At 50.0% G+C, this 24,600-nt stretch overlaps 1 protein-coding gene across 5 annotated transcripts in view; it reads left to right on the forward strand.

Annotated features, from left to right (window-relative positions):
* LOC140428495 (disks large-associated protein 1-like) overlaps window positions 1–24,600 on the forward strand; it is a 720,347-nt gene that overhangs the window by 626,516 nt on the left and 69,231 nt on the right. The window lies entirely within an intron of this gene.

The raw sequence follows: 24,600 nt of genomic DNA on the forward strand, positions 1-24,600 counted from the left end.
GCAAGTAGGAATAAAAAGGGAAGATGCGCTGGTTACACACACGCATTCTCTCTCTCACACAAACACACACGCATTCTCTCTCTCACACAAACACACACGCATTCTCTCTCACACAAATACACACACATTCTCTCTCACACAAATACACACACATTCTCTCTCACACAAATACACACACATTCTCTCTCACACAAATACACACACATTCTCTCTCTCACACAAACACACACACATTCTCTCTCACACAAATACACACACATTCTCTCTCACACAAACACACACATATTCTCTCTCTCACACAAACATACACTCACATTCTCTCTCACACAAATACACACGCATTCTCTCTCTAACACAAACACACACACATTCTCTCTCTCACACAAATACACACACATTCTCTCTCACACAAACACACACACATTCTCTCTCACACAAACACACACATATTCTCTCTCACACACAAACATACACTCACATTCTCTCTCACACAAACACACGCATATTCTCTCTCTCACACAAACATACACTCACATTCTCTCTCACACAAACACACACACATTCTCTCGCACACAAACACACACATATTCTCTCTCACACACAAACATACACTCACATTCTCTCTCACACAAACACACACATATTCTCTCTCTCACACAAACACACACACATTCTCTAACTCACACAATCATACACTCACATTCCCTCTCTCACATAAATACACACATACACTTTCTCTCTCTCACAGATACACACAGACGATTGAATTTTGCACTCTTTGCAGAGTGCTGGATTATCAAGAAAAGCGGCATGCAGATAATGAGTTTTCTCTCCAGATTCCCAAGTACTCATATGCACAGAAAATCTGGGGGCATGGTTTCTGCCATCACACTGGTGGGGTGGGGACTGATAGAGCTAGCAACACTTGCTCAACAGAGATTGAGGAGTCCCAATCTGTGTTATAAAAAAAAAACCACACAGACACAGGGGACCTCCCCACAAGCAACAGGGCAACACCGCCCCATCCCCCCCCCCCCTCCCTCCCACCCTACCTCTCCCCCACAAGCACCAAGGCAACCTTCTGTCTTGTCAGTTTCCTTTGCTCAACCTAACAGCATTTGGAAAAATTACAAACTACAGACAGATCTGGCTCCTTCCATTAATTACTTCATTTGTATCCCACGAAGATGTCCCATCACCTGCTTAGCTAGGACTAAATACAATCCCTCGTAAATTATCTACTCTCCATGAAATCTCCAGCAATCAAAACAATATCCTGTTAGCCATCCCTCTGTAAACAAGTAAATGGTTAAAATCAATCATTACCTCAACTTTTACGACTCCGTAATTACAGCTTTAGTAGATACTGTCTGTATGTATTTTAAACCAGGTTTATTAATAACATTAATTCCACAAATAAGAAATATAATAAATAATCATTTCTACATTCATCACATTTGGCACATGGCTCTGATAGCAAGGCTCATGTTTCCATGAAAATCAACATTACAACTGGAGGTTCCCCATGAAACTGGTGCCTCGACAATTAGCCACACAGTGCCTGTTTAACAGATGCTAACTGTCCTCCTAAACTTCCAACATGCTCGGCAGACAGTACATTGACATTCCCAGCCAAAATCATGACACCCACCATATTGGATAAGGTGATTGTGTTGGCAGCAGGAGCACATATCAGGAACACTTAAATGTCAAGTAGTTTATTCTAATTACAATCCTTCTCAACTTGTAAGATTTTCAAATGCTCCAGCCCTTCACTTGCCATAAGCTATTATTATTATTATTATTATGTGTGCGAAATACGTCACAGCAAAAGATGGCAACTTGACCACTTGTGGAGGAAATTGTCCAACTCCTTCAAATTTGCCCAAATTAAAATCCTTCCAATTGAATTTGATTTGGATTTTACATTTAGTTCCGAGTTCTTCCCTAGTTATAACTGCGTTGTCCAATCTGTCGCTCTGAGTCCCAACTCTGAAGGTGCACATTGAGTTAGGTCACCTCAATTACTCGTGCCTGGTATTATACTGGTATTTGCACTGGCTACTCAGATTGCCCTTCACCTGAATCCTGCTTCCCTGGCATTTCATACCAGACAGTGCTGAGTCCAGGTTGCTAGTGGCCTACCGAAGGGATGGTGATCTGGAAAAACACTCCTCTGGTAACAGCGTAGGCTTCTTTCAGAACTGCAAACCTTCCCGTCGAAGACAGGGATGATATTCTGGGACCAACATCAATAACACATCTGTAAACATTTATACTTTCAATAACTCAAAGGCAGCATCTGTTTGCAGAACATAATTGAATTATTCTGGCATTTAAATTTACCAGCTACGATTTCAAGAGTAGTCTTAACTTGGCGGTTCTCTGACATTTAAAAGCAACCAGACGATCAAATCCATAAGAGGAGTGCAGCCATGCTGGCACATCCCCTGTTAGCCTGAAGTGCTAGTCTTGTGCAAACAGATAGATTTTAAAAAGCTATGTTTATACAAGTCATGATATTATGACACACAATGGAATATTGGTCCTTGTGTCAGCTCCTCAGCAAGTCCTAATGTAGAAAACTTTAGATTTAATCGATTCAAAATTTGTTGTTGTTGCGGCTCATCGTTGCTCCCAACAGGAGATGTGCTGTCATGGTAAGTCACGCTTGCCAGTCTTGCGCCATCCTCACTCATCCACTGCAGCTCATCTATAATGTCCGTCGTTCGACTACGCCGAGGTCGTCTCCGCTTTCTGCCGCCCTCCACTTTGCCTTCCAGGAGGGAACTCTGCAGCTTTTCACCTCTGAATAAGCGTCTAAAGTACTGACATTTTCCTTGCTGGATGTCACATTTTTAAGAGTTATTTTTGTCCTTGCCATTTCCTTAGTCCTTTGGTCTGTATGGGCTTTTTATCATAAGTCTTAGCATCCACATTTCAAAGGGCTCTATTTTCTTCCACAGATGTTTATTTATTGTCCATGTTTCAAACGCGGCGGGGGCCACATGCAGTCCATCTGGGTTCTGAATGAGCTCCAGAAGACATTTTGTTGACTGTTGCGCATGTGCAGGGTTGTCCCATTCTGCTCAATTCCGTCCGTGCAATTTTTTTCCCCACCGGTATGACAAACGTGATACGCACATAAAGCAAGGGCAAATGACGTGAGGTACTTGCTGATTGCTCATAGCATTGACTGTGGGAGCCGTGCACTCCCTCTGTTTCCAAAGTATAACTATTTATTTTGTTCTTAACATTTGAAGTTGAAAACAGTTCTATAAATGAATAAATGATTAAGCATTTTCCATAACTCGTTATGAAATATTTAGTGTGTATTAAATGTATTTAATCTTATTCAAATGATTATGGTTCGTGAACAAGCCTGATTGCCATCTTGTGGCCCACTGAGATGAAGGAGGGTCATTCATGTGGCCCACTCACGAGCCTGGTAAAGAGTATAGCATCTTATGAGTTTTTCCTTGTTACAAGGTTGAGTGTTATTGTTGTTAATAAATCCTTCACCTTCTCAAAATTGTTTCTATCCTTCTCTTAATTTTGGCATCATATCTCCCATCTTCTGTTATCATTTGCCCGAAATCAACAAACTTATCTACTTGTTCCAGTGTGACACCATCCACTTTAACCTTCACTCTACTTTCTTCTAACGTATTGCTCCTCACTACCATCGTTTTTTGAGGGAAGATTTTCGATCCGTTCTCGCCAGCAGGATTTTCCAGTCCTGCCACAGTGAATCCCCACTGCGGGTTTCCCAGCAGAGTGGGGTGGATTCAATGGATAATCCCATTGCCTGCGTTGGGACCAAAAAATTCCATCAACAGCGAGCCACCGGGCGCCATGCGGTGTGTGGAAAATCCTCCCCCACCCCTTTCCCACCATTGTCTTTTTAGTGTTCATACTCAACGCATATTCAAAACTTCTAGACTTTAATTGATCTAAGATATTTTGTAGGCTTTTTTTGATTCTGCGAGTAGTGCTGTGCCATCAGACCAAATGTTTGTTATATTCTTGCCTCCAATTTGTTGCAACGTGGTATAAATCTTTTGGACGGGGTTTTCCAGTTTCCCCCTGCGGGAGGCGGCTAGCTATTGGCCGCTGGCAGGATATTCTGGTCTCACCATTGTCCACAATGTTTTGTGTGGCTCGCCCATCCCGCGGCCAGGGAACCCGCCAGGGTGGCGGGGAGTGGCAGTCGGCCTCACCGCGACTGGAATATCCCGCCGGCTTGAAGGGCTGTACAAGGGAACTAAACTGAGATCCTCAGACGTAAAATAAATCCCATGGCACTATTTCAAAGAGGAGCAAGGGAGTTAGCCCAAGTGTCCTGGCCAAATATTATCCCTCCATCACCATCACAAGAACAAATTACCTGGTTGATCATATTTGCTGGAGCTTGCGTTGTAAACATCGGCAGCTGTCTTTCCACATTACAGCATTCTTCCTCGGCTGTCAAGCACTTTGGGACATCTTTGAGGCAGTGAAATGTGTTCTATAAATACAAGCCTTTCTTTTCAAATGCATTGAGAAAGTCTGAATTTTAACACATCTGTTACATCACACTGCAGACACAACAATAAGAGAAACCAGAGCACTATCGCTTGGCAATCCAATAGAACATTGTCTTGAATAGGACAATGTCAACTCAGCTCAATCTTAATTAGGCACATCCCATAAACCAGGAAATCGTCCCTTGCAGCCCCTTTGCAAATCTGTGGCTGCCCACTAAGAAACTGCAGAGGACACAAGGAGCCTGGATAGGAAAATCTCTTTCATTTATTTTAAGAGACTATAAACTCCTGGTATTGATGAAACCATTTGATTAGACTGACCCTCATTATCAACTGGGCACCAGTACAGCATCCACATCAATAGAATGAAGATTTTGTTTAGAGTTTGCTTCATTTTCTAATTCACTCACAAAACAAAGCAATACAGAACTCATAATTAACACTCAGGGCCATTGTTTGTCTATGGTTATGACAATTTAGTAATCTGAGGAAGCCATCGGTAGTGGAACAGATATTTAACTACAATATTCTGCTCAAGGCAGTAACTCACTCCCATTCCAGTTCTTGCAGGGAGAACTAACCACACCCGGCCTTGCTTTGGGACGGCTTTTATGTAAGTCTGTAACAAGCACCAGATTGGTGGCCTCTGCCCCCTACCTGGTAAGCTCATACTTAGAATCACTACAGTGCAGAAGGAGGCCATTTGGCCCACCGAGTCTGCACTGACCGACTGAAAGAGCACTCTATCTTAGCCCAATCTCCCACCCTATCCCCATAACCTCATCCAACCATATTGGGGAAATTTAAGCATGACCAATCCACCTAACCTGCACATCTTTGGACTGTGGGAGGAAACTGGAGCACCTGGGAGAACATACAAAGTCCACATAGTCACCCAAGGCTGGAATCGAACCTGGGTCCCTGGCGCTGTGTGGCAGCAGTACTAACCAATATGCCGCCATGAGTCCCACGGGGAGATCAATGGTTTCCTCGTGGAGGTGATAACAGGCAAGAACAATAGTTTTGTACCCCATAGACAATAGTTAAATTACCAATGTAGAATAAACACAGGTTAGCTAAACAACATTCCACAACCTAGTATTCAATATTTCCATGTATTTTAAAATATTGATGGTGTCAGACAGTTTCAGCCTTCATGTAATAAAGTTCTTTATTTCAATCCAAACACAGCAAGATGACACTTTCTAGATTAAGAGCATGTTTTCAGTTGCCATTGTGACAAAATTACAAAACCTTAATGCTGCTGAATATCATGTAAATATAATATATTTCTGGCATATGTTTTTCACCCGTGAGCCAGAACCTATAGCTGGATCTTGAATGAAGTTGAGAATTTTGTTCCAGCAAGTTGAATCAATAGATACATTGATCGATCTTTTTGTGAATATTTTTCTGTTACCCATCTCGATTGACTTCTCGTCTTTGCCCTCTTCTAAAATCTATAAATTCACAATTGCCTTCTTTTAAAGAAGACATTTCTTTTGTTAATTCATCACATTCTTCGGTCAATTAAAAAGTTTTTATCAAAAAATAATTGGAAATTGACTTCATAATTCAGCTGGCCCAACCACACTAATAGAGTGCCTGCAAGTCAACTGCAGGGACAGACACAATAACAAGCATCCGTCAGTGTCAAACAGGCGAGGAAACCGAGTCAGGCGGCAGGAGAGCGACAATTGTGCAGCTGTGTGAACTCAAACGGCCAATATTTAAAATGCTGGTAGCTCGGGAAGCTAATAAGAGCATTACGCCTACTTGCTTTCTGACTATGATCTTTCCTTGGCCCCCTCCAATTTCTCAACTGCATGCTACCCCTCAGTGACATCATCTGAATGCACGGCATCAGTTTATCAGAGAATAACGCACTATGTTTTCTCTTCCTGTCCCTGCACCGTTACAACTGGAGATCCCCAAGGTCCTATCCTTGACCCCTTCCTCTAAGTGCTGTCCCTCAGCAGCATTGACTGTATACAGATCAGATTCCATGTGTATGCTGATGACACTCACCTTTTTTTTATTCGTTCATGGGAGTCACAGGCTGTGCCAGCATTTATTGCCCATCCCTAATTGCCATTGAGGGGGCAGATAAGAGTAAACCACATTGCTGTGGGTCTGGGGTCACATCAAGGTCAGACCAGGTAAGGACAGCAGATTCCTTTCCCTAAAGGACATTAATGAACCAGATGGGTTTTTACAACAATCGACCATGGTTTCATGGTCATCATTGGATTTCTTTTTACTGAATTCAAATGTCACTATCTGCAGTGGTGGGATTTGAACCTGGGTCCCCAGAGCATTACTCTGGGTCTCTGGTTTACTAGTCCAATTACAACATCACTACGCCATCGACTCCTCTATCTGATTGACCCTCTCCATTGTCCCGTTGTTTGTCCAACATCCAATATCGGATAAGCAGAAATATCCTCACATTAAATATTAGAAAAGCTGAAGCCATTGTCTTTGGTCCCTGTTCAAGACTCAGTCCCCTGACGACCATTCACAGCCCTCGTCCTGACAACTCTCTGAAACTGAGCCAGACCATTCCAACATCCACGGTGTGTTTGTGCCCAAGATCAAATTCCGCCCCATCACCAAGCCTGCCTACTTCTACATCTGTAACGTCACTGAACTCCGGCCCTGCCTCAGCTCGTTTATTGCTGAAGCCATCACCCCTAAACTTGCTACCTCTGGATGTATTAAAATGCTCTCTTGAGGGCAGCACGGTGGTGCAGTGGTTAGCACTGCTGCCTCACAGCGCCAAGGTCTCAGGTTCGATCCTGGCTCTGGGTCACTGTCCGTGTGGAGTTTACACATTCTCTCCGTGTTTGCGTTTCACCCCCACAATCCAAAGATGTGCAGGGTATGTGGATTGGCCACACTAAATTGTCCTTAATTGGAAAAAATGAATTGGGTACTTTAAATTTAAAAAAATGCTCTCTTGGCCAGCCTCCCACCTTCCAATCTAATAAACTTGATCCCATCCAAGCCACTACTCTTCATATTCTAGCTCACGCAAATCTTGTTCAACCATCACCCCTGTGCTTGCTGACCGTTACTAGCTCACAGTTAGACAATGGCCCCATTTACAATTTTCAGCCTTTTTTTATAAAATAATTTTTATTAAGGTTTTCATAAAATATCAATAACAAAATGAAAAAGGAACCCAACAGGGTTAAGTACATAACATAGTCCAAAAAAGCAACCCTCCATACCCCCCTCCCCCCTGTACATAAATAATAAATTAACATTAACACCCCGACTCAGCACAACAAATATATACACCCCCTCAGACCCTCCCCAGTGTAAATAACAAAAACAAAAATAAAGTAACCCCCCCCCACACCCCCCCGAGTTGCTGCTGCCATTGACCAATGTCTACCGTTCTGCCAGGAAGTCTAGGAACGGTTGCCACCGCCTAAAGAGCCCTTGTACCAACCCTCTCAAGGCGAATTTTACCCTCTCCAACTTAACAAACCCCGCCATATCATTGATCCAGGATTCCACGTTTGGGGGCCTCGCATCCTTCCACTGAAGAAGAATCCTTCGCCGGGCTACCAGGGATGCAAAGGCCAGAATACCGGCCTCTTTCGACTCCTGCACTCCCGGCTCCCCTGCAACCCCAAATATTGCGAGCCCCCAGCCCGGTTTGACCCTGGATCCTACCACCCTCGACACCGTCCTTGCTACGCCGTTCCAAAAACTCCTCCAGCGCTGGGCATACCCAGAACATATGGGTGTGGTTTGCTGGGCTCCCTGAGCACCTAAGACACCTGTCCTCTCCCCCAAAGAACCGGCTCATCCTTGTCCCGGTCATGTGTGCCCTGTGCAGCACCTTAAACAATATGAGGCTGAGCCTTGCGCACGATGAGGAAGAGTTCACCCTCCCTAGGGCATCTGCCCACGTCCCTTCCTCGATCTCCTCTCCCAACTCCTCCTCCCGCTTAACTTTCACCTCCACCACCAAGGTCTCCTCCTCCTCATGCATCACCTGGTAAGTTTCCGAGATCTTCCCCACTCCCACCCACCCCCCCGAGAGCACCCTGTCCTGTACTGTGCGTGGCAGCAGCCGCGGGAATTCCACCAGCTGCCGCCTGGCAAACGCCCTTACCTGTAAGTATCTGAAGGTGTTGCCCGGGGGGGAGCCCATACCTCTCCTCCAGCTCACCCAGGCTCGCGAACTTCCCGTCCACAAACAGGTCCCCCAACCTTCGTATCCCTGCCCTGTGCCTCCCCGAAAACCCTCCATCAGCTCTCCCTGGGACGAACCGGTGGTTCCCCCGTATTGGGGTCCACACCGAGGCCCCAACTTCCCCCCTGAGCCACCTCCACTGCCCCCAGATTTTGAGGGCAGCCGCCACCACCGGGCTCGTGGTATACCTCCTTGGAGGGAACAGCAGCGGCGCCGTTGCCAGCGCCCCCAGACTCGTACCCACACAAGACGCCGTCTCCAGCCTCTTCCATGCTGCCCCCTCCCCCTCCATCACCCACTTGCGCACCATCGTTGCATTGGCGGTGCAGTAGGACCCACAGAAGTTGGGCAGCACCAGCCCCCCCCTATCTCTACTCCGCTCCAGGAACACCCTTCTCACCCTCGGAGTCCCTCGTGCCCACACAAACCCCATTATACTCCTGTTAACCCGCCTAAAAAAGGCCTTTGGGATAAACACGGGGAGGCACTGGAACAGGAACAAAAACCGTGGGAGCACCGCCATTTTGAATGACTGCACCTTACCCGCCAAGGACAGCGGCAACGCGTCCCACCTCTTGAACTCCTCCTCCATTTGATCCACCAGCCTTGTGAAATTAAGCCTATGCAGGGCCCCCCAGCTCCTGGCCAAATACCTGAAGCTCCTCTCCGCCCTTTTAATGGGAGCTCGCCAATCCTCTTCTCCTGGTCCCCTGGGTGAACCACGAACAGCTCGCTCTTCCCCATGTTGAGCTTGTACCCCGGGAAATCCCCGAATTCCCTGAGGATCCTCATTACGTCCGGCATTCCCCCCACCGAACCTGCCACATATAGCAGCAAGTCGTCCGCATAGAGCGACACCCTATGCTCCTCCCCACCCCGCACCAATCCCCTCCAGTTCCTCGACTCCCTCAGTGCCATAGCTAGGGGTTCAATCGCCAGTGCAAAGAGCAGGGGGGACAGGGGACACCCCTGCCTCGTCCCTCGGTGCAACCGAAAGTACTCAGACCTCCTCCTGTTCATGGCCACACTTGCCATCGGCACCTCATACAACAGCCTAACCCACCTGACAAACCCCTCCCCAAACCCAAACCTCTTCAGCAGCTCCCACAGGTACCCCCACTCTACCCTATCGAAGGCTTTCTCAGCGTCCATCGCCACCACTATCTCCGCCTCCCCCTCCCTCGCCGGCATCATCATAACGTTCAGGAGCCTCCGCACATTCGCGTTCAACTGCCTCCCCTTCACGAACCCCGTCTGGTCTTCATGGATGATCTGCGGCACACAATCCTCAATCCTCGTGGCTAAGACCCTCGCCAGCACCTTGGCATCTACGTTTAGCAACAAAATCGGCCTGTAAGACCCATACTGCAGGGGATCCTTGTCCCGCTTCAGGATCAAGGAGATCCGTGCCCGGGACATCGTCGGGGGCAAAGCCCCCCCCTCCCTTGCCTCATTGAAGGTCCTAACCAGCAACGGGCCCAACAGGTCCACATATTGTTTGTAAAATTCGACCGGGAAACCGTCCGGCCCCGGTGCCTTCCCCGCCTGCATGCTCCCTATCCCTTTGGTCAGCTCCTCCAGCCCAATCGGGGCCCCCAATCCCGCCACCAGTCCCTCCTGCACCTTCGGAAACCTCAATTGGTCCAGAAAGCGGCCCATCCCTCCCTCCTCCAGTGGGGGCTCGGACCGATTCAATTCCTCATAAAAGTCCCTGAAGACCCCATTGATGCCAACCCCACTCCGCACCACACTCCCTCCCCAGTCCTTAACTCCCCCGATCTCCCTAGCTACGTCCCGCTTCCGAAGCTGATGCGCCAGCATCCGGCTTGCCTTTTCCCCATACTCGTATATCACCCCCTGGGCTTTCCTCCACTGCACCTCCGCCTTCCTGGTGGTCACCAGGTCGAATTCAGCCGGAAGGCTGCGCCTCATCCTCAACAGTCCTTCCTCGGGCACCTCCGCATACCACCTGTCTACCCTCACCATCTCCCCCACCAGCCTCTCCCTCTGCTCCCTCCTCTCCTTGTGGGCTCTAATGGAGATCAGCTCTCCCCTAACCACTGCCTTCAGCGCCTCCCATACCATCCCCACTCGGACCTCCCCATTATCGTTGGCCTCCAGGTACCTCTCTATGCTTCCTCGGACCCGCTCACTCACCTCCTCGTCTGCCAACAGCCCCACCTCCAAGCGCCACAACGGGCGCTGGTCCATCTCCTCCCCCAGCTCTAAGTCAACCTAATGCGGGGTGTGATCCGAAATGGCTATCGCCGAGTACTCGGTATCCTCTACTCTCGCAATCAGCGCCCTGCTCAAAATAAAAAAGTCGATCCGGGAATAAGCCTTATGGACATGTGAGAAGAATGAAAATTCCCTAGCCCCTGGCCTTGCAAATTTCCAAGGGGCCACCCCTCCCATCTAGTCCATAAACCCCCTCAGCACTTTAGCCGCCGTCGGCGTCCTACCCGTCCTAGACCTGGAGCGATCCAGTGCCGGATCCACCACCGTGTTAAAGTCTCCCCCCATTATCAGGCTCCCCACTTCCAAGTCTGGGATCCGACCCAACATGCGCCGCATAAAACCCGCATCGTCCCAGTTCGGGGCATACACATTGACCAGTGCCACCCTCTCTCCCTGCAGCTTACCACTTACCATTACGTACCTACCGCCATTGTCTGCCACAATGCTCGACGCCTCGAATGACACCTTCTTTCCCACCAAGATTGCCACCCCTCGATTTTTGGCATCCAGCCCCGAATAAAACATCTGACCTACCCACCCTTTCCTCAATCTTACCTGTTCTGCCACCTTCAGGTGTGTCTCCTGGAGCATAACCACATCCGCCTTCAGCCCCTTCAGGTATGCGAACACGCGGGCCCGCTTGACCGGCCCGTTCAGTCCCCTTACATTCCAGGTTATCAGCTGGATCAGGGGGCTGCCCGCCCCCCTCCCCCGCCGACTAGCCATAACCCCTCCTTGGCCAGCCACGCGCACGCACCCCACGTCCGGCCCGTTCCCCACGGCTGCAGACCCCCTGTCTCGACTCCCACCAGTCGCTCCAGCACCCCCTTGACCATAGCAGCAGCAACTCGATTCCCCCCCCCCACCCACCCCCCCACCCTCGGCTTAGGACCCATCCTAGCTGCTCTACTCCCCCCATTGCACTTCCGCTGACACCTGCTGACCCCAGCCACTCCGGCCTCTCCTTCGACTACTCCCATTGTGTGACACACCCTCCTCTTCCATTCCCCATCCGCAGGCTCTCCCCCTCCCATCCCAAGCGGGGGAAACAACCCTCTCATCTCCGCCCCGGCCCCACCCCCTCCAGTCTTCAGCGCGGTAAATAGCCCGCGCTTTCCACCTACCCAGCCCCGCCACCTCTGGCGCAGCTCCTTTTACAGGTCCAATCCCTCACCCCCGACTCGGGCCTCGCCCTCCCCCGCCGGGCCCCATCTCACTGCCGGCCATCCACCCCTGTTCCATTTGCTTACCCCCCTCCAAGAGCCCCCCCGACCAACCCAACCAAAACAGTGCCCAACCCACCCTAACCACCCACACCAAACCAGAAAGGAAGAAAAAAACAAGAGCAAGGGACCTCCCCTCAAAAAGTAACATATCAACCGCAATCCCCAAACGTCCATCCCAACCCTCAATTCTGTGTCCAACTTCTCGGCCTGAACAAAGGCCCACGCCTCCTCCGGAGACGCAAAATAATAGTACCGGTCCTTGTAGGTGACCCACAGTCGCGCCGGCTGCAACATGCCAAACTTCAGCCTCTTTCTGTGCAGCACCGCCTTCGCTCGATTGTACCCGGCCCTCCTCTTCGTCACCTCTGCACTCCAGTCCTGGTATATTTGAACCTCCGCGTTCTCCCACCTGCTGCTCCTCTCCTTCTTGGCCCACCTGAGCACACACTCCCGATCAGCGAACCGATGAAACCGTACCAGCACCGCCCGCGGAGGCACGTTAGCCTTGGGCCTCCTCGCCAGCACTCTATGGGCCCCTTCCAGCTCCAGGGGCCCCTGGAAGGACCCCGCTCCCATCAGCGAGTTCAACATGGTGACCACATAGACCCCCCACATCCAGCCCCTCCGGGAGGAGCAGAATCCGCAAATTCTTCAGCCTCGACCGATTCTCCATCTCCTCGAACCGCTCCTGCCATTTCTTGTGGAGCGCCTCGTGCGCCTCCACCTTTACCGCCAGGCCTAAGATTTCGTCCTCGTTGTCGGAGATCTTTTGTCGGGCCTCGCGGATCGCCACCCCCTGGGCCGTCTGTGTCTCCAGCAGCTTATCGATAGAAGCCTTCATCGGCTCAAGCAGGCCCGCTTTAATCTCCCTGAAGCAGCGCTGGATAACCTCCTGTTGCTCCTGCGCCCACTGCATCCACGTTGCCTGGTCCCCTCCCGTCGCCATTTTGTTATTCTTCCCTCGCACCTTCTTCGGGTCCACCACCACTTTTTTAGTCGCCCCGCTCCTGGTAAAAGCCATATACTGTCGGGGAACTATTGTATTCTCCTTCCCACTGCGGGAAACGTCGAAAAAATGCCGTTGAGGGCCCTGAAAAGAACCCAAAGGTCCGTTTTTTGCGGGAGCTGCCAAATGTGCGACTTAGCTCCGCATAGCCGCAACCGGAAGCCCACAATTTTCATCCTTGTTTTCAAAGCTTTGATAAAGAGTCATCCAGACTCGAAACGTTAGCTCCCTTCTCTCTCCACAGATGCTGTCAGACCTGCTGGGATTTTCCAGCATTTTCTGTTTTTGTTCCAGATTCCAGCATCCGCATTAATTTGTTTTTATCCATGTGCTTAGCTCCGTTCTCCGTAAACTCTGAAATTCCCTCTCCAAACCTCTCTGCCCCTTTAAGATGTTCCTTAAACCCTACCTCATTGACGAAGGTTTCGGCCATCTGCTCTTCATCAAAATTCCTTACTGATAACACTCTTGAAAGTACCTTGGGTTATTTTGTTGCCTTAAATATAAATACAAGATGTGGAGATGCCGGTGTTGGAGCACAGTAAGAAGTCTTAAAACACCAGGTTCAAATCCAACAGGTTTGTTTCGAATCACTAGCTTTCGGAGCACAGCTCCTTCCTCAGGTGAATCAAATACAAGTTAATATTACTTTCAATTTCCTTCAGAAGTGTTTTAATCAGATTATTTTATCATTGGCTGGTTGGAAATATTCCTTTACAATGTATATTAAAGAACACTGGGCGGGATTCTCCACTCACGCGCCGAAGTGCGCACGCCGTCGTGAACGCCGTCGAGGTTCACGACGGCGCAAAACAGCCCCTATCCCGACCGATACAGGGCCCAATAATGGGCTAGGAGCGGGGTCGCGTCATCTACACACGCCAGGCCTTGTTGCCGCGTAAAGGCGGCGCCGCATACATGACGCGGCCAGCGCCGCATAACTGGTGTCACCCGCGCATGCGTGGTTGCCGTCCTCTCCGAGTCCACCCCGCAAGAAGATGGCGGACGGATCTTGCGGGGCCGCAGAAGGAAGGAGGTCCTCCTTCAGAGAGGACGGCCGACGATCGGTGGGCACTGATCGCGGGCCATCCCACATTTGAGGTACCCCCCGGTGCAGGATCCCCCCCCCACCCCGCAGGCCATCCCCCCCCAGCGTTCCCGCGCTGTTCCCGACGGCAGCGACCAGGTGTGGACGGCGGCGGGGGGAACCCGCCTTTTTTGGACTGGCCACTCGGCCCATCCGGGCCTGAGAATAGCAGGGGTGCCGGAGAATCGCCATTTTGGGTGTCTCGGGCGATTCTCCGGCCTGCGGCCCGGGAAATTCGACGGGGCCGTTCCCGCCGCTTGGGAGAATCGCGGGAGGGCATCGGACCGGCGTCGCGGGAAATTTTGGCGGCCCAAAGATTTGTACATGATAAGGCTGGAGAAACAAATAACTGGACATTAATAATAATGGAGCTGCGCAACCACTGTCCTGAACATAGGAGATGTTGCCACCTGCTGGTTGATGTATTGCTAAGAAGCGATCCGTCTTTCCGTCGCTTATACAACGTTCCTGGGCGAGATTCTCTGGCCTCTCAGCAGCGTGTTTCATGGCGGGGGGGGGGGGGGGGGGGGGGGGGGGGATTTTCTGGTCCCGCCATTGTCAATGGGATTTCCCATCGAATCCACCCCACGCTGCCGGAAAACCCGCGGTGGGGATGGGCTATCGGCCGGACCAGAAGATCCCACAGGCCTGACCAGCCGGAAGATCTTGCCCCGTACCTTTAAGGTGCATTAGGTATGATGTTGCTGTGACTGGGCACCTAACAGCATCTGCCATTAGTTAAATTTGTCCCTGTACACTTCAGCTCAAAGCATTTTTCCTGCAAATTTGCTGAAAGTGTAAGCTGAAAGTGGCGGACACAGAACATCTGAGGCCGGAGGGAAAGGGCAACCAACAGGCTATCTCCTTAATCAATCAAATTGAAGGATTGAGGGGAAACAAGCAGAATGACAGAGTAAAGGGGTAAATTAAATCCGGTACAAAAAGAGAAATAGAGAATGAGAGGGAAAGATTGGATTGAGGGAGAAAAAAAGACAGAAAGAAAGAGTAATTTTTTAACATTTAAAACCGTTTTTTTTATATCTCCAAAAACAGGTGCATTGGCACTTATAGCAAACTTAGCAGGTACTTATGATTGTATTAATAAGATTTAACTTTCTGTGGTGATTTTCCGTGGTTTGCATCTACCAAGCAAATACTGAAATACTTTAGAGCATTTCAATGATGAGGCAGTGGGTAAGAAGCAGTTTTCTCAAAGCTAATGACAGGATGGTGCAAGGGCAGCATTTTACCTCCAAGCTTCTGAGCCCTGCTGTCTGGCTCTTTATGTACCGCATTGTTTGGGAAACTGAGTTTCAACGAGACAGTCAATTAATGGTCAGAGGGCGGGGCTTAATGCCATCCAATTAAATTAGTGGGCTGTCTCTCCAAGCTGGAGGACCAACGAGTGGCCTTCCAGCTTGGATTGAGCAGTGAGCTTGCACATTCTCCCCATGTCTGCGTGGGTTTCACCCCCACAATCCAAAGATGTGCAGGTTAGGTAGATTGGCCATGTTAAATTGCCCCTTAATTGGAGAAAAAAAATAATAATTGGGTACTCTAAATTTATTTATTTTTAATTTAAGAAAAAGAAATTGCAAGAGGGCTTCTCAAAATGGAGACAGCCTCTCTCCAAATTTGTAAATTAACATTGAAAACTGGGCCACCACTGTTTGCTTTGGGGAGAGTATTGGGGGAGCAGCTCTACAAGGCGGCCTGCTGCTGCTACTACAGCCGGCATTTAGGCCTCAAAGCAGATAAACCGAGCCCTTGGTGCCCATGAGGATCTGGGAATCAACTGGAAAATCCCAGTCAGCTTTGTTCACTTAGCCTTAAGTGGCTATTCCACCTCCACAAAATGACCGCTGGGTGGGATGGAGCAGCGGAACTGGCACACTGTTCAGTGGGGCTACTTTTCGAGGCCGCCCACACCTCTGCCCCCACCGGGGCCTAAATATAAAACCCCAAGTTTTGGGTATTGCCATTTACAGGAAAATTTGGCTATTTGATTCAGTCATAAGATACCACGCCAAAGTGCACTGTATGTTTGTCCCCGATACAGTGGGGCCAATTTTGTCTAACTTCCTTGTTACCTCCTCAAAGAACTCTAACAGATTTGTCAGACACGACCTCCCTTTGACAAAGCCGTGCTGACTCAGTCCTATTTTACCATGCACTTTCAAATACTTTGCGATCTCATCTTTAATAACAGACTGTAAAATCTTACCAATGACCAAAGTCAGGCTAACCGGCCTATAATTTCCTATCTTCAGCCTCCCTCCCTTCTTAAACAGTGATGTTACATTAGTTACCTTACAGTCCTCTAGGAGCCTTCCTGCCTCCAGTGATTCCTGAAAGATCATCACTAATGCCTCCACAATTTCCTCAGCTATCTCTTTTAGGACCCTGGGGTGTAATCCATCCGGTCCAGGTGACTTATCCACCTTCAGACCTTTCAGTTTCCCCAGAACCTTCTCCTTAGTAATGGTCACTGCACTCAGCTCTGACCCCTGGTTCTTCTGGAGCTCTGGCATCCCACTGGTATATTCCACTGTGAAGACTGATGCAAAGTAACTATTCAGTTTGTCTGACATTTCTTTGTTTCCTATTATTACTTCTCCAGCCACATTTTCTAGTGGTCCAATGTCTATTTTTGCCTTTCTCTTACCTTTTATGTATTGAAAAAATCTCTTCCTCTCTTGCTTTATATTACTAGCTAACTTGCACTCATACTTCATCTTCTCCCCCTTATTGCTTTTTTTAGTTGTCCTCTGCTCCCTTTTAAAGGCTTCCCAATCCTCTGGTTTCCCACTAAATCTTGCCACTTTGTATGCTTTTTCTTCAGCCTTTATGCTTCCCATTTGGATCCATACCGATCTTCATCCCCAAGGCCTTTTTCCAAACTGTAGATGGTCTAATCATGGTGTTTGTGTGGGTGTGGGGGGGAAGAACCCGAGAATTCCCAAACCGACACAGCAAAGAAGGAAAATCAAAGGTGGCTTGGCTGTACCGAACCTACAATACTACCACTGGGCAGCAACGGCAGAAAGAGTGAGGGGATGGGTACACAAACCCGACTCAGAGTGGGTACAAATGGAGAAGGCCGTCTGTAAAGGAACGACCCTCTGGGCCCTGGCTACAGCAGCACTCCCATCCTCCTCACCAAGAATCACAACGAGCCCAGTGGTAGCGGCCACGCTGAGAACGTGGTTTAATCCACGCCAGCGGGACAGGCATTCTAGCAGCGGGACTTCGGCCCATCTGAGCCGGAGAATCGCGGGGGGGGGGGGGGCGCCAACCGGCGCGGCGCATTCCCGCCCATGCCGAATCTCCGGTGCCGGAGAATTCGGCAACCGGCGGGGGCGGGATTCACGCCAGCCCCCGGCGATTCTCCGACCCGGCGGGGGGTCGGAGAATCTCGCCCCGGATTTCCGAGACATTGGGACTTGTTCTGGAGCAGATGAGACCTGTGCAAGTTGGTTGGGCTGCATTTTCACAGGACCAGGACTAATATCCTCTCAAGGAGATTGGCTAATGCTGTTGAGGGTTATTAAACTAGATTGGCAGTAGGATAAGAACCTGCGGGGCTGCTCACATTTGATGGAAGTAAAACTGGTGAAAGGAAATAGAAAGTAAAAATAGAAGACAGATAAAGCATAGGGAAGCATCAAATCGGATCAGAATAGCGGATAGCTTTTAAAGCAGAATTGAAGGCCCTTTATCTGAATGCATGTAGTATTTGCAAAGGAATTGGTGATTTGAATGCCCAAATTGAGGTAAGTGGGTTTGATTTAATTGCTATTACTGTGGCATGGCAACAAGGTGACCAAGACCGGGGACTGAATATCCATGCTTATTCAGCATTTAGAAGGGGTGGACGGAAAGGAAAATGAGGTGGGGTAGCACTCTTACTAAAGGACAAAATCACTGCATTGGTAAGAGAGGATTAAGATGTAAAACCAAAGAAAAAGTGCTGGAAAATCTCAGCAGGTCTGGCCGCATCTGTCGGGCGAGAAAAGGGCTCAATTTTCGAGTTCAGATGACCCTTTGTCAAAGCCAGCTTTCTTTCTCTCTTTCCAATTTTCTTATCTTACTCCTCGTTGCTGGCCTTGAACAGGTTTTGGAACAGGCAGACAAACTGCCCCAAGTATCCAGGAAGCCTTCCTCCGACCCTCGGGTGGCGTACTTAATCTTCTCCGGGTGGAGAAATTCCGAGAGGTCAGCGAGCCAGTCTGCAGCTGTGGGTGGTGCTGCCGATCGCCAGCCGAGCAGGATTCTCCGGCGTGTGATTAGGGAAGCGAAAGCAAGGGCATTGGCCCCCTTCCCTATGTGTAACCCTGGCTGCTCCGATACCCCGAAGATTGCCACTATTGGGCATGGCTTCACCCTCACCCCCACAACCTTGGACATTGCCTCGGAGAAGGCTGTCCAGACCCCAGCAAGCTTGGGGCAAGCCCAAAACATGTGGGTGTGGTTGGCCGGGCCCCTCTGGCACCGCTTACATTTGTCCTCCACCTTCGGGAAGGACCTGCTCATTCGGGTTCTGGTTAGGTGCGCTCTGTGCATCACTTTGAGCTGCATTAGGTTTAGCCTTGCACAGGAGGAGGTGGAGGTAGCCCTGCTCAGTGCTTCGCTCCAGAGTCCCCACCACACTTCTGTCCCCAGCTCGTCCTCCCATTTTGGTCTGGTCTCGTCCAGTGGTGTCTGAGCTCTGTCCAGTAACTGCCCGTATATTTTCCCACACAGCACCCCCCTCCTTGCTGCTTGTGCCTATCAGGTCCTAGTGTGGATTTCTGGGGCCCCAGGGTGCCCCACTGTCTCCTTGCGCTGGAAGTGTTTTACTTGAAGGTGCCTCATTTCTTGTCCTTTTGGTAGTTTTCACTTCTTCGTCAGTTCGTCCAGTGTCGCCAGTCTGTGCCCTACGTAAAAGTCCCTGACCGTCAGTGTGCCCCTGTCGCGTCTCAACCATTTGAAGGTGGTGTCCAGCATGGCTGCCGGGAATCTGTGATTGCTGCAGATGGGGGCCATGGGGGATATCTTGGTTAGCCCGAAGTGCTGTCTCAGTTGGGCCCACGTTCTCAGCGTGGCCGCTACCACTGGGCTCGTTGTGATTCTTGGTGAGGAGGATGGGTGTGCTGCTGTAGCCAGGGCCCAGAGGGTCGTTCCTTTACAGACGGCCTTCTCCATCTGTACCCACTCTGAGTCGGGTTTGTGTACCCATCCCCTCACTCTTTCTGCCGTTGCTGCCCAGTGGTAGTATTGTAGGTTCGGTACAGCCAAGCCACCTTTGATTTTCCTTCTTTGCTGTGTCGGTTTGGGAATTCTCGGGTTCTTCCCCCCCACACCCACACAAACACCATGATTAGACCATCTACATTTTGGAAAAAGGCCTTGGGGATGAAGATCGGTATGGATCCAAATGGGAAGAGGAACCTTGGCAGTACGTTCATCTTGTTCGTCTGCACTCTCCCCGCCAGGGAGAGTGGGAGTGAGCCCCACCTCTGTAGGTCCTTTTTAACTTCCTCCACCAGGCTGGTCAGGTTCCACTTGTGGATCTGTGTCCAGTCTCTGGCTATCTGGATCCCCAGGTAGTGGAATCTGTTCTGGGTCGTTTTAAACGGGAGCCCCTCCAGCTCTGCACCTCCCCTATTTGGGTTCACTGGGAATGCCTCACTTCTGCCCAGGTTAAGTTTGTCGCCTGACAAGAATAAAGAACAAAGAACAAAGAAAAGTACAGCACAGGAACAGGCCCAAGGTTCCAAACTCTCAGGATCTGCAGTATTGTCTTCAGTCCTTCCTATGGCTTCAAGACATAGAGGAGCAGGTCATCCGCATGGAGTGAAATTCTGTGCTCTCTGTCTCCCCTCCGGATGCACTTCCAGCTTACGCATCCCACGGGGCTATCGCCATGGGTTCGATTGCTCGCACAAACGAGTGGAGACAGCGGGCAGCCCTGTCTTGTTCCGCTCTGCAGCTGGAAGTTTTCAGTGCTGGTGGTGTTAGTTCGGACGCTTGCCTTGGGAGCTTTGTACAGGAATCTCACCCAGGCAGTGAATCCCGCTCCTAGCCCAAACCGTTCCAGTACCCCGAGGACGTCCGTCTCCAATCTCACGTCTATATAATGTGGAGTGTGGTCGGAGATAACGATCGAGGAGTATGTCACCCCCGTGGTTCCTGGAAGCACTGATTTCCCGACTGCAAAGAAGTCGATACGGGTGTACACCTTGTGAGAAATGTGAGAATTCTTATTCTCCTGGGTGCAGGAACCTCCATGTGTCCACCACCCCCATCTGCTCCATAAATGCTCCCAGTTCCCTAGCCATGCCAGGCTTTCTCCCTGTTCTGGGGTTTGATCTGTCGGTCAGTGGGCCCTCCACGCAATTGAAGTGGCCCCCCATAATCAGTTGGTGTGTGTCAATGTCGGGGATTTCCGCCATGGTCTTCTTTATTAATTCTATGCTGTCCCAGTTGGGAGCGTACACATTTACCAGTACCACCGGTGCCCCTTCCAGGACACCGCTGACCATGACGTACCGTCTCCCTGGGTCCGTAACTGCCTTGTTGTCTGTAAACCTCGTCCTCTTGTTAATTAGTATTGCTACTCCCCTAGCCCTCGCCCCATAGCATGAATGGTACGTCTGCCCCACCCTTCCTTACAGCAATCGGTACTTCTCCCTCAAGTGCGTCTCTTGTAGGTATATTATGTTGCCTTTAGGCTTCTTAAGTAGGCGAAGACTCTGGATTTTTCACTGGGCCTTTAAGTCCCCTTACATTCCAGGTAACAATCCTGGTGGGGGGGTTTCTGACCCCGCGATCTTGCGGGATCACCCACACTTACCTGTTGGATGAGCCCCTGCACTCTGGGGTTTCCCTTTGTTAGGGGGCCGTCCAAAATGGCCACGATCACCGCTCTCACCATGAGGTCGGGCCCCTGCGCTCCGGAGTTTCCCTTTGTTCAGGGGGCACCCAACATGGCCACCAACTATGTGTACGCCACGTGGATGCACCCCTGCGCTCCGGGATCTCGCTTTGCCCAGGGTCCTCCCGAGTGGCTACTTGCCATCATGGTTCCTCGCCTTGCTCCATGCCTGCTGAGGCCTGATTTTGTCTGGCAGGCCCAACTTAAGATCTTTTCTCGGTCTTGCAACCGGTGCAGCTTCGCAATTATCGCCCTGGGTTGCTCCCTGGTTTTGGGCCTGGGGCGAAGCGACCTGTGTGCCCTGTCCATTTATGGGGGGTTTGGAAGTTCTCCCTCCCCAATATTTGGATGATGTAGCCCGTTAGATCTCTTCCCTCTATCCCCTCTGGCAGACCCGTTGCCCAGGGGACCTCCTGAGTCCCTACTTGCAGTGCTGTCATGGTTCCTCGCCTTGCGCCATACCTGCCAAGGCCTATGTCTGTTCCGTTTCTCGTCTTTAACCTTCTCTTTGTTTGTTTCCTGTTCTGCACTTCCCCTCTGTCCCCTATTTCCACACCCCCTCATGGCCCCTGTCCCTCTGCCCCCCCCTTTGGCCAGGCGCTCCCTCTCCTCTGAGAGGTGCGCCGCGGCCCCCCTTGCTTTCAGCCCTCCCGTGTTAGCCCGCCTCGCTAGGATGGTGGCTCCCCTCCCAGTGCTTGTCTAGCTCTGGCCCTGTTTTACCCACCCCCTTTCCATCCCTTCTCTCACTCCTTTGCCTACTTTCCTTATCCTCGCTCCCCTTGCCCTGCTCCCCCTCATCACATTGAGGGAAGTGACGAGCCCGAAAACGAGGCAGCGCTGTCCCATGTAAAAAACATATCCACATAGTTTGTGATATTATTGTCTCTGTTTGCGGTCTGTCATCCGCTCTCCGTTTCTTTCCTTTACTGCCCCTGCAGCTTTCATTGTTGCCGCAACTGCTCTCGTTCTAAGTTGTTCTTTTTAACAAGCTCACCAGCCTCCACGGCGTGTTGAGGTACAGTTCTTTGCTCTTGAAAATCACCCAGAGTCTGGCCGGGAATAGCATTCCAAATCATACCCCACTTTTATAGAGCGCTGATTTGCTCTTTTAAACTCTGTCCTCTGTTTTGCCAGGTCCGCCCCAATGTCCTGGTACACCTTATTCTATGTCCTTCCCATGGGTATGGTTTTGACTGGCAGGCACACCTTAAAATCTTTCCTCGGTCCTGGAACCAGTGCAGCTTCGCAATTAGCGCCCTGGGTTGCTCCCCGGCTTTGGGCCTGGGTGAAGCGACCTGTGCGCCCTGTCCATTTCTGGGGGATTTGGAAAGTTCCCCCTCCCCACTAGCTTGCCCAGCATTTGGGCGATGTAGCCCGTTGGATCTCTTCCCTCTATCCCCTCTGGCAAACTGGGGCTGGTTAAGCACAGTGGGCTAAAAGCTGGCTTGTAATGCAGAACAAGGCCAGCAGCGCAGGTTCAATTCCCGTACCGGCCTCCCTGAACAGGCGCCGGAATGTGGCGACTAGGGGCTTTTCACAGTAACTTCATTGAAGCCTACTTGTGACAATAAGTTATTATTATTACTATTATTACTATTATTATTACAGACCCACTATTCGGAAATTTTGTCGTCTGGACCTGTTTTCCTGGTCCTCCACTTTCCCTTTTAGACTCCCCTGGGCCAGCACCAACCTTCTCACTTCGGTTTCCAGAGCTACAATCCTGTCTCTCTGGTCCGAAGCAGCTTTGTCCAACTCCAGGATTATTTTTTCCTGTGCCTACAGCTTCCTTCCCAGGCCTTCTATGGTGCGCTGCCAGTGGGGGCGCTCCACGCCAGAAAATGGGTCCGGCGGGATGGAGAATCCCGCCCAATGTGTTTTATTTATACATGCAAATCATGCATTCTACCATCGACAGTTGGCAATTTGCCAAGTACTTGGTTTAGAAATGCCAGATTTTCATTTTGTGGCTCCCAACAGATTTTATTTCAGGAAATGTTTTTTAAAAAGGCTCTTCAGGTTAAGAAATAAAGGTTGCCGAGCCTGACCATGGCGCATTTCAAACAACAACACAGTTCACTTGATGCCCTGGGCTGGGCTGCTCCCTCAGCACGCTCCACAAAGAACCCATTGTTTGGTCATTCATTCATCCTCCGTTTGTCGGCACCTCGCTTTGTGCTGATTATGTTTCCCTCGCTAATGACAACAGCTTTACTTCAAAAAAAATTAATTGGATTGGGAATAAGTTCGGGACATTTGAAGATTTGACAAGGTACTATACAATGTAAGCTTCTTCCATAAATTATTCAGACAACCCCCGAGCACTTGGCTGGGGTTTGCCCAAGTTTCATGGCCACTGGGGGAAGGGCAGCTGATTCACATTTGAATGCCAACTTTGATGTCCAGACAAACCAAGGTATTAAAGGCCCATTCACAAAGTAAAGTCATTAATGTTTGACATCAGTGGACCTGCCATCAATTACAAAAGGCCATTTTCTGCATCTCGCCTGTCAGGGTTTAGTCGCTATTAGAACTGAAAAAGGCTACCTAAGGGAACCAGAGAGAAGAATCAATATTACTCCCACCAATGGAATGCCCTCCTGGTAAAGGAGATTATTCTTCAACTAAATCTACAAATGCAGAGCCAAACATGTGCTTCAACAGACTACTGTGGCAGTAGGTTTCCTAAAGAGACCTTGGGCAGGATTCTCCGCCCCACGCTCCTGCCAGCAGCGGGATCCTCCGCCCCGGCAGCCGGCCAATGGGGTTTCCCATTGTGGGCACCCCCACACCTTCGGGAAATCCGCGGCCGTGAGTGCGCTGCTGGCGAAATGGAGGATCCAGCCGACGGAGAATCCAGCCGATTGGATTTATTTAAAACTTAGTTCCCTTTATCTCCAGGCAGATGACACTGAGTTAAATAGTCTAAAAACATATCAGGGCCAGAGTTCTCTGGCCATTGCGATTTTCGTTTCCCGCTGACAGCGCATCCCTGCCCATGGGTTTCCCGGCGGCGTAGGGTGGCTTCAATGGGAAATCCCATTGACAAGCGGCAAGAGTAGAGAATCCCGCCAGCAAATGGTGCACTGTCACAAAACGCAGCCAGGGGTCCGGTGCATCCAGCCCCAGATCATTTATATGTGACAAGTGAAATACAGCTCTTTCTCCTCCACAAACATAGTCAAAATCTTTTGCACTTTTAAAAAAAATAATCACAGTTCCTCTTAGCAAGAATGTTGTTCTCTCCAACACCAACAGAACACAAATGCTTCTCTGGGATAAAACATTCTCTTTGTAAGGTAATATGTTGCAGTTTCCTGCAGCACACAAGGGACAGTAGAATAGATTTTGTCCCTCGGTCTACTGCTGTGCTCTCCCCGTTCCAGATAGG

Source organism: Scyliorhinus torazame, chromosome 8 (assembly GCF_047496885.1).
Source record: "Scyliorhinus torazame isolate Kashiwa2021f chromosome 8, sScyTor2.1, whole genome shotgun sequence".
NCBI classification, from domain to species: Eukaryota; Metazoa; Chordata; class Chondrichthyes; order Carcharhiniformes; family Scyliorhinidae; genus Scyliorhinus; species Scyliorhinus torazame.